General features: G+C 38.7%; 1 protein-coding gene and 1 long non-coding RNA gene across 3 annotated transcripts in view; one reads left to right on the plus strand and one right to left on the minus strand.

Annotated features, from left to right (window-relative positions):
• Positions 1-1,034: 1,034 nt before the first annotated feature.
• On the minus strand, positions 1,035-10,248 carry LOC110015912. Of its 2 annotated transcripts, none has more exons than XR_002874140.1 (4): positions 9,837-10,248; positions 7,399-7,425; positions 7,249-7,333; positions 1,035-1,406 (listed from the first exon to the last, which is right to left on the minus strand). It is a non-coding gene; the product is annotated as an uncharacterized LOC110015912 (long non-coding RNA). The 2 variants fall into 2 exon arrangements; XR_002874141.1 differs by lacking the exon at positions 9,837-10,248 and adding an exon at positions 8,837-9,052.
• The window catches only part of LOC101173155 (voltage-dependent calcium channel gamma-7 subunit), a 30,653-nt gene continuing 26,228 nt past the window's right edge, over positions 9,556-13,980 (plus strand). Inside the window, exon 1 of the mRNA XM_004074256.4 lies at positions 9,556-9,663. The gene's annotated coding sequence lies outside the window, so the exon portion shown is untranslated. The remainder of the gene's footprint in view (positions 9,664-13,980) is intronic.

Here is a 13,980-nt window from a genome sequence, read left to right on the forward strand (position 1 = left end):
CTTGCTGTTGTCCCTTCTGAGATACAGTAAATGGAAGCTGGAAGGATTAGAGGAAAAGAAAAGCCTTCCCAAGGACATAATGCCTCCTTGAAATCTTCATGCAGATGACTATTTTTCTTCTTTCCTTAAATCCTCTCTAGTTTTAAGTCTTCCTCTGTTTCTATCTCACTGGTGGTTCCTTCTTTTTGCTTCAGCTGCTGCTCTTGATGTTTGCGTAAATCCTGTTAATATCCTATGTGATGTTTTTACTCCTGTGAAAAAAATATGTGGATGGTGATATAGGAAGAGAATAAAAAAAAAAAACAGTTCAGTCTAAAAATAGAGAAAAGAAATGGTGACAAAATGACCAGAATCCATTCTGTCAATAAATTTGACAAAGACTAAGCCTCCATTTCATTACTCTTCTCTTGGCAGGCGCTTCGCCGTCTGCTCTCATTATTTTCTCTGTCCTTCTTTCTTGATCGCCTCTCCTTCATGCCCCATTCCCCCACCACCTCCACCGCACGCCCGCCAAAAGACACACACATTCTTTCACATCTACAAAACGATCGCATGTGGTGAACAGGTGAAAATTATTGACAGTTTGCACAGCAGCAACTGTGTTAAGGTGAAACCTTTAAGGACAGCTGATTCTAAACTTTAATAAAAGACAATAAATACAAGATAAAAAGACGGATCTACAGGTTTTTGTTTTTAGGAAATGAGTTTTATGCTGAAGGAAAAGGTTAGAATACAGAACACATTCATTTATTAATAATACCTGTTTAATTTAGGGTTTTGGGGGTCCCTGGAGGCCACCATGCCATTTAAGAGCATGGTGAGGTACGCCCTGGAAAGTGTAACCCTTGTGCTATCCTGGGCACTTTAACATTGGGAGTTGGGTCATCTAGACCCACAAGACAGTGCGTTAAACCTTTTTTCTTCAATGATTTGTGAACCTCACTGGTGTCCATGGATTACATGAAATCTTTCCACCTTTATCCACCTTTGTCATGGTAGGGAGAACACATCAAAGTAAGGGTGGGGTCATCTAAGATAGCACAAGGGGTATTCACTGTAAGTTACCAATGGTTAAGTTACTAACACATTTAACAAGTACACCCAAAGGCCCACTGTTCAAGGAAAATCACAGCTGGTAAACTTTTTTTTTTTCCTTTTCAGAGTCAGTGGTTGCCGTAGCCTCCAGACCAGCATTCCTTTGTGAGTCACTTTTTACCGGTCCACATACAAAGACTAAATAATTTTCTTTTTTAAATTTATTTTTTGATTGTGATCAACATTTTATTTTGAAAAACTACCGATTGTTCCTCACGTCTGTCTTTGACTGACTTGATGTACATCAGCATAGTTGCCTCAGTCCCATGTCTTACCCAAATCTTCTACCTTCTTAAAGCAGCTGCTCCGGTCTGCAACACAAAGAACATTGTTGTTAAATTGAACCACAACCCCCACTCCCCAACTATCAAAGTTAGCAAAAAGCAAACGTCAATGAAAATTTTAGTTTCAGTGAATAAGAGCCAGTAAGGAAATAGAAACAGAGAAAAAAAAACAGGAATTCTACTTAAAATATAGAATTGTTACAACAGTTGTTGCTATTTATTAAATCCACTCTACATAATAATAATAATAATAATAATAATAATAATAATAATAATAATAAAAACTTATAAATAAAATATTAAAAATGCCCATACAGACCAAAGTGCTGTTAAATAGCAGATAATAAAACATGTAAATAATCAGGTAAAAAAAAGATTCAACGTGTACAAGGAAATTGTACATTGTAAAAAAAATCTATCACAAACATTATATAAAAGAGAATAAATTGAAATTAGGTGGGATAAAAGAAAGAGAGAGAACCTCTTCATTGAGTATTAAAAGGTAAATTGAAAAGTGGGTTTTAAGAAAGGACTTAGGTAGTGATGTAGCCTCTCTAACATTAATTGGAACATTCAGTGCCTGGCTCTCTGTGGACACTGCTAATAAAGTTGCACACACTGTGGATTCATAATTGCATGTTTATACATCAGAACTGCACTTCAAAAAATACTTTTTTTTTATGTTGGTCAAATCCTTTTGATTTGTACTTCCTTCAACCCCTTATAAAGACCCACTTCAATAAAAATCCTGTTTTGTTTTGTTTTATAACATGTTCTTCTGGCATTTTTCTGATGATAGAGGACATATATAAAGAAAATTAATATTAAAATATAATTCCGTGATGGATCAGAAGCAGACACAAAAATGGGAATTGGAAAAAGCATGAAAGCTGACGGCACAAGTTCCCTGCGCCACTCCATCCTGATGCATCCATTTGCAGACAAATAGATCCATGTCTGTCTTTGTTTTCCTTGTCCAAACTGACATCTGGCTCAGAACCACACAGCTAGTTAACTATAACATAGCCCCTTATTTTTGTTGCATTGGTAATGTTAGATTGGGTTTGTGAGGGGCTGTAAGCTAGCAGGAGAGCATGTAAATGGACGGATGATGGAAAGGGGGCAGGCTCACTCTGTGCCAGCAGTCGTGCCCGCAACTTAGAGCCAAATTTCTAATGAATTTGTGTTGCTCTGCAGAAACTATGTCCTAGACAACAGGTTTTGGGATTTTGGCTCAAAACAGCATCATCAAAGTTAAAAGACAACTGGGAATGCAAATACAATACATCAAAAGATGAATGAGTGGGACTTTAACCCCTTGATGCCTGAATTTGATTCCAGAATTAAAATAAAATCATCATTTTTTTGCTTTCAAATTCAGGTAACTTTGGAGCCGAAGTGGTTTGATGCATATTTACCTTTATTGGCGTCAATGAATTGGAATAGATGTAAAGGGTTTGAAGATGACGATGCAGAATTAAGGAAAAAACGTCATCGCATGGGTTAAAATTCATCTCTCAACGGAAGTTTAAACCTTCTATAAATATTTGACAGACAGTGTAGATTTTATAAAACTATATTGCTGATTTTTAAAAGCAGGCACAGCCCTATTTGGGCTCCACATGTCTGCATGTTGACAGGATGGCAATCATATATCAGCATGAGTCCCCACATTTCTGTCCCCTCTTTTTACCAACCACATCCACACCCTTTTTTTGATGTCAGATGTATTCTCTCCCTCTAATCTACTTCACTTTCATCCTTCATCTCCTGTTATTTTCCAGGTAGATATGCTCTGATTTACAGTTGTCACAGCAACTGCAAAAATGGCTTTAAAATTTTCCAAACAGAGGCAAATCTGAGGGTGGGTCCAGCCAGCAAGGCTCGCTGCATTTCTTAAGTCTACCGCTATTTCTAAAAGCCTTTTTTTAGAACAATTTAGGAAAACAGTGTTACCAGGAAAACCTATATATATTTTTAGTTCTTTCAGGCAAAAAAAGCGATGACGACACTTTCAATAAAATGCAGATGAAGATGCTCCCTTTTCTGCATTCCATTGATGTAGAAACCCCTCTTTTCAGCACTATGGTGTGCAGATCAATGTACTGCCAACTATTTATAGCTCTCCTCGTGAATTGGATTTCCCTGACAGGGGGCTAAAAATAGCGTGGAGGCAAGAAAGCGGGGGTGGGGAGGGATCCCAAAGGAATGAAGAGAAACCTTGAAGGATGGGAGGAGGTGGAGAGAGGCAATCTATAAAGGCTCTGCTTTCAATGCAAACGCTGCAGGTTTTTTCCTCACCCCCTCTCTAGCATTGACATATTTTTCCCCTTTTTTTGGTAATTAAATTATGGTTAATTAACAGATAACACCTCTAATGTTATTCCACGAGCTTACAAGATGCTTGAATAGTGATGATACATATGCAAACTGAAAAAAAAAAATCTGATGACGATGCTGAGAGACAGAGAAAAGGACAGTTACATTTGTGGATCGTTCCCCAGTTATCCCTTAAGCATCTTGGTGCCAGGAGAGTTTTACTTCAATTACCCCACAGTGGAGCTAAAAAAGGACGCCTCAGGCAGAAGCAGTGGCTTTCTTTGTCCACTGGGAGATGCTTTTAAGAGTTCTGTGCCGATGGAGCAGCTTTGGTCTCACAATCTTTACACACCTAAACACATCTCCAAAGTTGGACTTTTTGTGCACTGACAGAAGCTGTAATATTTATTTATTAATCTATTTTGGTACCAAACGAAGGTTAGAAAGATTTTTTACATTTTAAAAATCAGCCCAATTGAGCTACTCAGGAATACAGCTGACAATTGTTTTTTTATGATGTAACATTCATTTCTTATTTTACTTCCACATGTGTAGCAATAAGGTTGCTGGGTTACATGTTTAGCTGTAAATGTCCACACTTCCGGTTTACTCTCTACTGTGAGAGTTTTAATTTAATTTCCAGAATGTCTTTTATATATTTTTTTTGCTTCTTTGTACACTTTTAGTCTCTGTGATTCAAGCAAAATAAAGACGAATCCCATCTTTCTTTTCAAGGCTCCTCTTAAGTTTTTTCGTGGCTTTTGATATTTTTCTACATTCATTATAAACACCAAGACAAACAAACGATAATTATCTTTTATCCTTGTCTGCATCTAAATGTTGCTTTTATATTAGCTGTTGTCTAATTCAGGACTATTCCTCTTTTTACTTTCTATGTTTTTGCCAAATTCATCTCCATTCGTCATCTTTCAGATCTGCAAAGAATAATACTTAAAGGGAACTTTTTAAGCTTCTAATTCTTTCAGTGTCACGTTTGAGGATTTGCCCGTTTTCCACACCAAAGCTTCACCTTGTTTCTTTTGATTTGTTGTCTCCTGATCTTCAGTCTATTACTACTCTCTGAAGATTAGTGTTTTTTTTGAGTGGATTCTTCTAATGTTTGTTTCCTTTAAGTCAGTTTGCAATCAGCTTGCTTCTGTTTTCGTGTTTTCTGTTTCCTCCCATTAATTCTTTCAGTTAGTCTTTGTCTTTTCCTCTATTTTAAGTGTCCCTTCTTTTTAGTTTGGTGATCTTTGAGTGTGTGTATGTTTGAGTGTGTGTGTGTGAGTTCATGAGCTAGTCTCCTCAAGGTAGATTTTTAACACCACCCTCGTCATCAGCCACAATAGGTTGAACTTCTTTCAACTTTTTTCAAAACTGTCTAGAAGTTTCTCACATTTTTTTTTTGAGTGTGGCTACAAATCTAAGCAGAACTTTGCACTGAAGTTCAAAACACCTGGAGTGGTCTCAACACATTTTGGAAATTCCAAAAAAAATGTACTTTGTAATCATTTCCCAACGGTTGTTGTCCAGCAGAAAAAAGAAACTTCTCTCTGAATGCAGGTTCCCCACAGAGTCCAAATCCATAACTTGACACATGGTCCATACTGCACCATGGTTGTTTATTGTGCCATTATTGTAACTACATAGCAGGAAAACGAAATTGAATCATGGTGGAAAACAGTAAATGTTTTTACATGGCTTTCCGTGTCTTGCCAACATTTTTTTTTCATCACTACAATGAAGGTGTCAGGATTTGACAGCTAAACACAATATTGTTCTTGGGCAGGACTAAAAACCGACATCTACTAACAGTTACCTAAAATTCCCCAAAGTGTACGGAAGCTTTACATTTTTGGATTTCAAGCAGATGTGAATCCATCCCAGTCCTGTGGTGACTGAACTTGTGGGTTTTTTAGCAGTAGAAGGCATTTTGACTCAAGACCAGTTGGCCTGACGCGGGAATAACCACTAAAGTAGGTCGTGTGCTCCCTCGCAAGTATGTTTGCGATGACGAGTCACACATTTCACCAAATTATGCACGAGATTTCTTCACCCTCTAGTGTGGACTCCAGTAGAAAAGTCATAGAATTCTATAGGATATGTGAGTCTTTACCCAATATGAAACATAAGGACATTTTAAGTGTTTGTAAAAAAAAAAAACTCCAGTTATTAATGAAGCACTTTTACCTCCACTGGAAGACGACAGACTTGTAGAGTTGAGACTGAAACGCCCACTTAAAGTGACCCATTTTTAAGCTCAACATGGCTGTTCAAAGATTTCCTTCAAGAAATAGAAATATAGGCCACTGGCAAAGGTTAATGTGTCTCTAAGATGTGACCACCTCTGAATGTGCACCCTATGGAGGCGCACCACCTGTCTGAGCGTATCAGGGGGGTTGCCCCTGACAGGATAAAAGAATGCAGTTACAAATGTTTAATCTAATCCAGACCTGTCCTCATAAACTGTTTTAATATATCCACATTTCATTTTTTTATGCAGATGATACAATTCATTTATTTAAGCTTGTTTGCATTTCTATGTTAGGGCAGGTTTGGTAACGCCATGAGCAAACTTCCTGAAAACATGAGGCATTAGTTGGTTAGATACACAAATTAAACTAGAAGGGGCTGCATTTCCAGAAGAAAATGCAGGATTAAATGCTATATTGCTGAATAAACATAAAACTTAAAGGGTAATAATTAGCAAAAATTAAAAAGTAAAAAAATGTAGAAATGCTCAAAGTAGCTGTATAGCATTCAACCAATTAAATTTAAATCATTAAAGGATTTTATTCAAAATAATAATGTACATCCTTTTTATTCATCTGCTAAAATATTCAACAGACTCAGGATGTCAAAGGTGCAAGCAGTATGTACCTGTGTCTATTTACTGCAAGTGGGATCAGTTTCCATATGGTCTTCACATAAACACATGCAAACACGTGCGCGCGCATGAACGTGCACCCTCTGAGTCACGACCTACTGTATCAGTCTTTGGGTCGCCAGGAGCTGATAGGGCCATTCACCCATGAAAGAGGCAATGGAAGCAGAACAAGCTCTGATAAACAAACAGGCATCACATGCTGGAGCACAGGGGGACACAAGCAAGCAGTGCCTTTTTTGAAGCACATCACTGACCTCCCTTTAGCTCACACAGTATACAGTATCCACTTTGATTCTATAATTTGCTGACAGATTTTACTAACATTTAAAGTGTTTTTTTCTGTGTGTGTTTTCATCTGAATCTTCTGACTTGCAAGATTCTCGTGTGATTTTATTAAATTTTGGTATAAATAATTTAGCTTGATTTCTTTCCAGTTTTCCTATTTATTTATCTACAGTTTGTCTTTTCCATAACAGTTTGTTTTTCAACCAGTTTCCGTCATGAAGGACTAGTCCACTTATTGGGCTCTTGTAAGACATTGCTTTGCTGTGGGTTCATCACAGGGTATTGCATCCCACTCCCTGCCTTCTCCATATTGGTCCTCAGAAGGGTCCCTACGTGCTCGGCTAAGGTTCCCCTACCGGTATTTGCTCTGCCACTTACCTGATCTCTGTATTCTGCACTCCATCTTGGTCTGTGTTTGACATTCTGACCCTCCTCCAGATCATCTTGTACCCAACATTAAGACCTGGAGGATCAAACATTTTTAAACTGATAGAAGAGATCAAAACTTGACTTTTACTGAGATTTTACCTCAGTTTGTTTCCACTGCACATGAGGCTTAGAGAGAGAGAGAGAGAAACGGGAACAAGTGAGCCGCTAAAAATAAATTCCATTCAATTCCATTCAATTCAATTCAAATTTATTTGTATAGCCCAAATTCACAACAACAGTCGTCTTAATGGGCTTCGTACGGGTAATTGTAAAGTAACATACAATCAAAAGGATCATAAATGCATAGAAGTCAATAGGAGAATACTAAAATGTAACTAAACAGACTAAACTAAAAAGGGTATTCCTGCCCTTTGACCCTTCCTTCACGGTAAGGAAAAACTCCTAAAAAAACGGATTCCGGAAAAAACTAAGAAACCTCTGGGGTGTCCACATGAAGGAGGGATCCGACCCCAGGACGGACAGGCGATTACAGGAACTCATAGAGAAGAATTAACTTATCCAACTCTACAACTACATCGAGTGAGAGGTGACCAGACCAACTTTAGAACCTCCAATGCTGGTCACCAAACTGCCATATCTTAACAAAAACAACGCATGAACTAAACCCTGAAAAGAAAAAAAAACAGAAAACGAGAAAACAGAACCTTCATCCCCACAATGTAAAGCCAGGAGTACATGACATCAACTAGATTTTCGTCATGATCAGGACGAGCGCACAGTACATACGCACGCCGGAATACAAGACAGAGCAAGGTCGATCCATGAGCTGAAAGAAAACGCTGCTCAACGTTTTAGAGGAGAAACGGGGATTCCTTCATAACTGGTTCCCCACTGGCAACTATGGTAACCAAAAACTATCAAATCACTATGTGGGGTTTATTTTGTATTTTGAAGCATAACATGAACCTGTGACAGTGAAGAAGGCTTCCCCATTAAATTATCCCAAACTCACTTTTTTAAATTGAGATATGTGACCAAAAAAAGGAAAATAGGAACAATTTATGTGTTCTGAACACCTGAGTTTTGAGGTGTGGCCATTTAGATAAAATTAGGGGGAATCAAGAAACTGTCATGGTGCCTCTGTCAGCTCTCCTCCCCTCCCCTCTCTGCTTGGCTCCTGATTCCTCTCAGCTGTGTCCACTCATCTCATCTACCACCAGACCTTCAAAGGAGATCCAGAACCAGTATTCATCACCAGTTCGTTACCCCTGATGGTGCCTAGTTTGGTCTCATCTCTAGTGCAGTCCATGTGCTCATGTTCTCGTCTAACGTTGTTCATGCCTCGCCTTCAGGACCTTCATATCACGAGTGGACACCTGAGTCGCCTGTTTACCCGAGCCAAAGAACCTCACGGAGCTCCAAGAACCTCAAGCCACGCCACAAGCCAATTCAGACCTCCAGCCACGGCACGAGCCATACTTCCAGCAACTTCACCCGCTGCTCTCAAGCCTCCACCCACATCAAGATCTCAAGCAACTCCGAATAACATTAAAACTTCACTTACCAACTTACTCACCTTGTGTTTACCCTCTGGGTTCCAGCACCTGGGTCTGCCTCGCCTAGCTTGCCATGACAGAAACATTCTTAATCCCCCCAAAAGGTGGAAGCCCAGGCTGATTGTTCTTAGCCTTGTGGTTTCTATCTTTGGTTTCTATCTGATTCAATAAAATAGGCCTGGAGTACAGACCTAAGGTACCTGTTGGACCTGGGTTGGCTGCAGCCAAGTATTTCAATGTTGGCTAAAATGTAAAGTTATGTTATGGTTCGTATCTCCCAATTGTATCCAAAGGTGACGGTGTACTTAGTACTATCTGCCTTTCCTGATGCTTTAAAATGAGGGCTCCTTTTCCCCGCCAGCTTTACAAGATCAGTTTCCATCTTGTAAATGGTATGTATCATGTGGTGAAGAATAATCGTGTTTGCTTGGGTTGCTCGTTAATGAGTTACACGCAGTTAAAAGCTGATGTAGGTCTGAATCAGCCCTGCTGTCATCTCGCATGATGTGTCCTCAATTCCTGCGCTCCCATGCTATGCTTCTTTTAATGCGCGTGTGTGAGCGCGCGGGAGCCTCCTTCTCCCTCTAGCCTACATCACTGCAACCCCACCACCACCCCCCACACACGCACCAGTCCCACCTCCCTGTTCCCAAACTAGCGAAGCCAATTCAAGCTATTCTCCGCAGTGCTGGAAGAGCGGAGTGAAGAAGGAGCAGAAGCAGGAGGAAGAGAAAAGAATCGCAGAGGCGCTCCATAAGGGAGGAGGAAGAGCAGCACATTTTGGTGTTGGGGCTCGTCAGCGCGCACAGCATCTTGGCTGAAGCGTCCAGCTCTTTTGCTCTGCAGAGTGAGTACCTCCTGCTGCTTCATCTTTAAACGCGCCCGCAGCTCCCCATCCCACCAGCGCGTCTTCCATGTTTCACACCTCTGTGCGTTTTAAAAACCCCACTTTCTTGAAGCGTGTTTGGCTGCGTGTGTCAGGACCCCCCTCGTCACGCGCGTGACAGCACAGTCGGTTACCTTCAGTGATGCGCCGTGGCTCGCTTCCAGCTGCTGGCCAGCGTGCGCCTCAACAGTCGCAACTGGAAGGATGAGGTGATACGTAAACGCGGGGAGTCTGATGGGAACAGAGCTTTCCTAGTATGGAAGGGGAGCACAGGAGAGCGTGTCAGGAAGGAATGGTGGCATTGGAGAAGAAGTGCGGGGAATGTTTGTGTGCGCGTTTGAGAGCGTGCGCGCTCTGGAAAATTACCCCTGGCTCAGGATTGTGGGGAAACCGTCCTGTGATCCTGCTCCAACAGACTGCAGCAGTTCTGAGCCTTCGTTTCTTTTGTCCTTCTCTTACATCTTCATAAGTCTGAGGAAACTCCTTTCAGCTCTTATATTGTCCCCAGATCACACCTCTGTTGGTGCTTTTTGATGGTGTTTACAAACTTTTCTCTCCTTTATTTTTTCATAAATGGAGCCTGCAGTCAGACACAGAAAAAATCTCGTCCAGATTTTTTTAACCTTCTCAATTAACAGATGTGCAAAAAATATACAAGAAATTTTTAAAAAATGTATTTTTTAATTCCAATTCCTTGTCTGTTGTAGAAATGTATATTAAAGTTAAAACACAAAACAGTTGTTGGTTTGGTTAGCCGACATTTAATCTTTTCTTGCAAAATTGACACGTTTTTGTATTTGCTTTAGATGGAAAAGGAAACCTTGCAGGTGCAGATGAAATGTGAGGAGCTGCTAATCAGTCCTTGCCATCACAGTCATTACAAATGAACAGTGTAAACAAATATCAGAAATGACCCTCATCATTATTACTCATCCAAAACGTCAAGGTTTTCAGCAAACAAGAACAAGAAAGGATTTTGTTTTTTTTGTTTTTTTACTTTAAACACATGAATATAGGAATAATAGTAATTATGTGAAGCTTTTGGATTCCTGAAACCCTCATTTCGTGTATAAAAGAACATTCATATAGGTAGATAATTCCGGTTATCAGTTTCTTAATAGATGCATCATGTGATGCTTTTAGAGACTATTTTAACTAAAAGGGCTAAACATCACTAGCCTTATTAAGCCAATTGTTCCCAAGTTATACTAACCTCATGATCTAACGAGTGCTGACAGAGACCAGTCCTAACTGACCAGTGAAATATGCAACACTGTTACTGTTATCTAGTATTCTAATTTGATGAAATCCTCTTTTGTAGGCTGCAACCCCAATTTGTGCAAATAAATACATAAAATCAATTAAACAGAGGGCCCTGAATCTATTTTCAGTGAAAGTATTTTTTTATAGAATTGTGAAAATGAATACACCTTCCATCAAATTCAAATTTTCTGGAAATGGTGTGTATTTCAAAGAAAGCAGACGTTTGTTGTGGCGCAACTGAACCCTAAATGTGTAGAGTTGCTAGATACACATTGCCGTTTTTTTTATTTTATTATTATTACTGAAAGGGCAATAAAAAGCTGCAGCATGTATATTTATAATTAATTTTGTCTACTTATTTATTCACAAGTAAAAGTCAGTAGTTTTTGACTATTGATCTGAGTTCAACTAATTAATCAGATGTCAGCCTAAAAGTCCACAATTTATTTGTCCGGTGTTATAATTACATTAATATTGAAAAATAGAGAATAGAATAGGATAGACCTTACTGTTAATGCCAGCAGCAAATAGTAAGTAAAATTGCAAAAATGCCAGGAAGAATGCCAGCAGATATAAAACAAATTCAATCTCTGTCATTTTGACGACACATTTTCAAATGTAGGAAACTGCACCAACATTCGACACATTTTTTTTCCCATGCAGATATTTTATATTAGAACTGTTTAGTTAATACATTTTTATATTATGCACATAAATTAAACCACTAAGGTGGTTGCAGTGATGCCATTTCTTTTTTTTATTAAAAAAAAGAGAAGTAAAATGAGGTGTCTTGTGTAAGGAGTGAGGTTCTGGTGATGAGAATTGAGCAGATGCTGGGGATCCATGGGTCAGGTAAAGTGGACAGCTGTTTACTTAATTAGGATGTTCTCACGTCTGTGAAGTGCTTGTTGAAAATGTGAGCTGCTCCCTGAGGTGAGAACACCGGAATTACACACTAACATTGCTTCTTTTAACAGCTCACCGTCGCTGAAGCTCGATAACAGCGGCGACATTTGTCAGTAATAGATGGGTGAAAAAAGCACCAAGAAATGATGCTGTGCTATAACCTCTGCTAACCTGCAGAACTCCTTTAGAACTCATGGGAACCCTTTCAAATGAGGACATGCATTGTGTTGCTCACAGTATGGAAATTTGACTTTATAAAAAGAAGACTGAAAATAAAGTCTTTAAAGTCATATTTATACATTTGGCCTGTTGATCTTTGATCTCTTTGTGTGTCTGTGATTCAAATTTTCAACATTTTTTTCTGTTACTTGTTATTGCATTCTGATGTTGATGAGGTTTAAATAAAAAGTAAAAGTAAAAAGAAAAATATGAATCATAATTAAGAGAAATGCAGTTAAAACACAAATAAGTTCACAATTGAAAATGTAAAAATTAATGTACTGAGACATTTTGTTGAATTACAACAGTAGTCTAGGTAACACGCATTAGTAATGCATTCAACTTTAGAAATGTAATAAAGATGTAGCCAAACCCACTTCTTCGTGGGTGGGGGAAGTGGATGTGGCTTACACAATACTGTTTTATTGAGGGGTGGAGGGGAAATTATCAATGATAAATGATTTCTCTATTTCTTTGTTTTTTAACTTCCATCTTGCACCTATTCTCCTTTTTTCTACTGTCGTCCCTCACAGATTCGTATCGTTTTTTTTTTTGTTTTTTTTTACTTGTCAAGTCTTGAAATCAAATTTCAGATCTGATTTAAAGATTTTATTTGGGGGTGCAGGTTAGCAGTTAAAGGTCAGCAACTGCAAACCCCACCCCCCCACCCCCACAGGCTTGTTGGAGCCAACTGTGACCTCAGACAAAGATTACACAAAGTGAGTGAAGGTGAAAGAAGGAACTGTTTAAGCCTCTGTTAATGCTCCTGTGCTGCTGTACAGGTATTTAACACATCCTCTGTGTGTGAGTGCGTGTGTTTGTGTGAGGGTACTTGGTCTTTCCTCAGTTTTTGGGCCAAGGTCTTCTCCTGTTTTCTGTCTTTGACAGGCTCATCTGTTTTACCATAAATGTTTTCAAAGTAGCTGTGTGAGCCGATTATCCATCCGGCCGTCTTTGTTCTGATAAGCTTTTGCTTCTTGAAGCTGCATTGAGCTGCTGCTCTGAGAAATGAGACTCTGAAAGACTGATGCTTACTTTTGTACTTTTCCAGCTGCATTATGGAAAGTGTTGATATTTAAATCTTTTATTAAAGTAAATGCCGTTTCTGGTGCTTCAACTGGAAACATTCCCTCTTCTTTTGTCTTTTGCCCTTTGCTGACCTTCTTCCACTCCTCCAATGCCTTCAGCATCCCATTGTTCCCCTGAAATTCTTTTGACTTTCATAGTTTGTTCCATTATTTTCTTTGCTCATAACAAAAATTTTATATATAATTATATTCTACCCTTTTAGCTTTGTAACCTTTTTCTTTTTTTTTTATCATTGGCATCTCTTCATCAGCATTTCTTTAAATACATCCTCACCTCTTCTGCCAGTTGGCAGATGCCCCCCTCCCTGCTGACAGAAGGGCAAACTGCCTTCTCTGCAAGAAAAACAACAACAAAAAACGCCCCACCTCTGATGGCATGGCAGGAACGCCATCTGTGGAACTCCGCCCGGCACCATGGGAAATGTAGTTTCTCTGCAGTTGCTTTAACCCATCCCTAAATTATATTTTTATTTATTATACTTTTTTAAAATCTGTTTTATCTCTGTTGCAGTGACCAAGATTTCATATTTTTAGATAAATTCTCACTTTAGGAAGATACTATTTTTTTCAAGGGATTTAATTCTTTAAGTAGTAAGAGTAGTGTCCTCAAAATTACGGTATTAATGGTTTTCAAATTTTCTTGGTACCAACATCTATGAGTTGGAATAAAATACAAAAAAAATCATAATATATTGAATTTTACTGATAAAATGACTTAAAAATTTTCTTTAAATCAGTTTATCTTTAGGCTTTTTGCTGAAGAGAAAATTACCTTAAAGTAGAAAAACACCAAAAATAAATG

Source organism: Oryzias latipes, chromosome 11 (genome assembly GCF_002234675.1).
Source record: "Oryzias latipes chromosome 11, ASM223467v1".
Classification (NCBI taxonomy): domain Eukaryota; kingdom Metazoa; phylum Chordata; class Actinopteri; order Beloniformes; family Adrianichthyidae; genus Oryzias; species Oryzias latipes.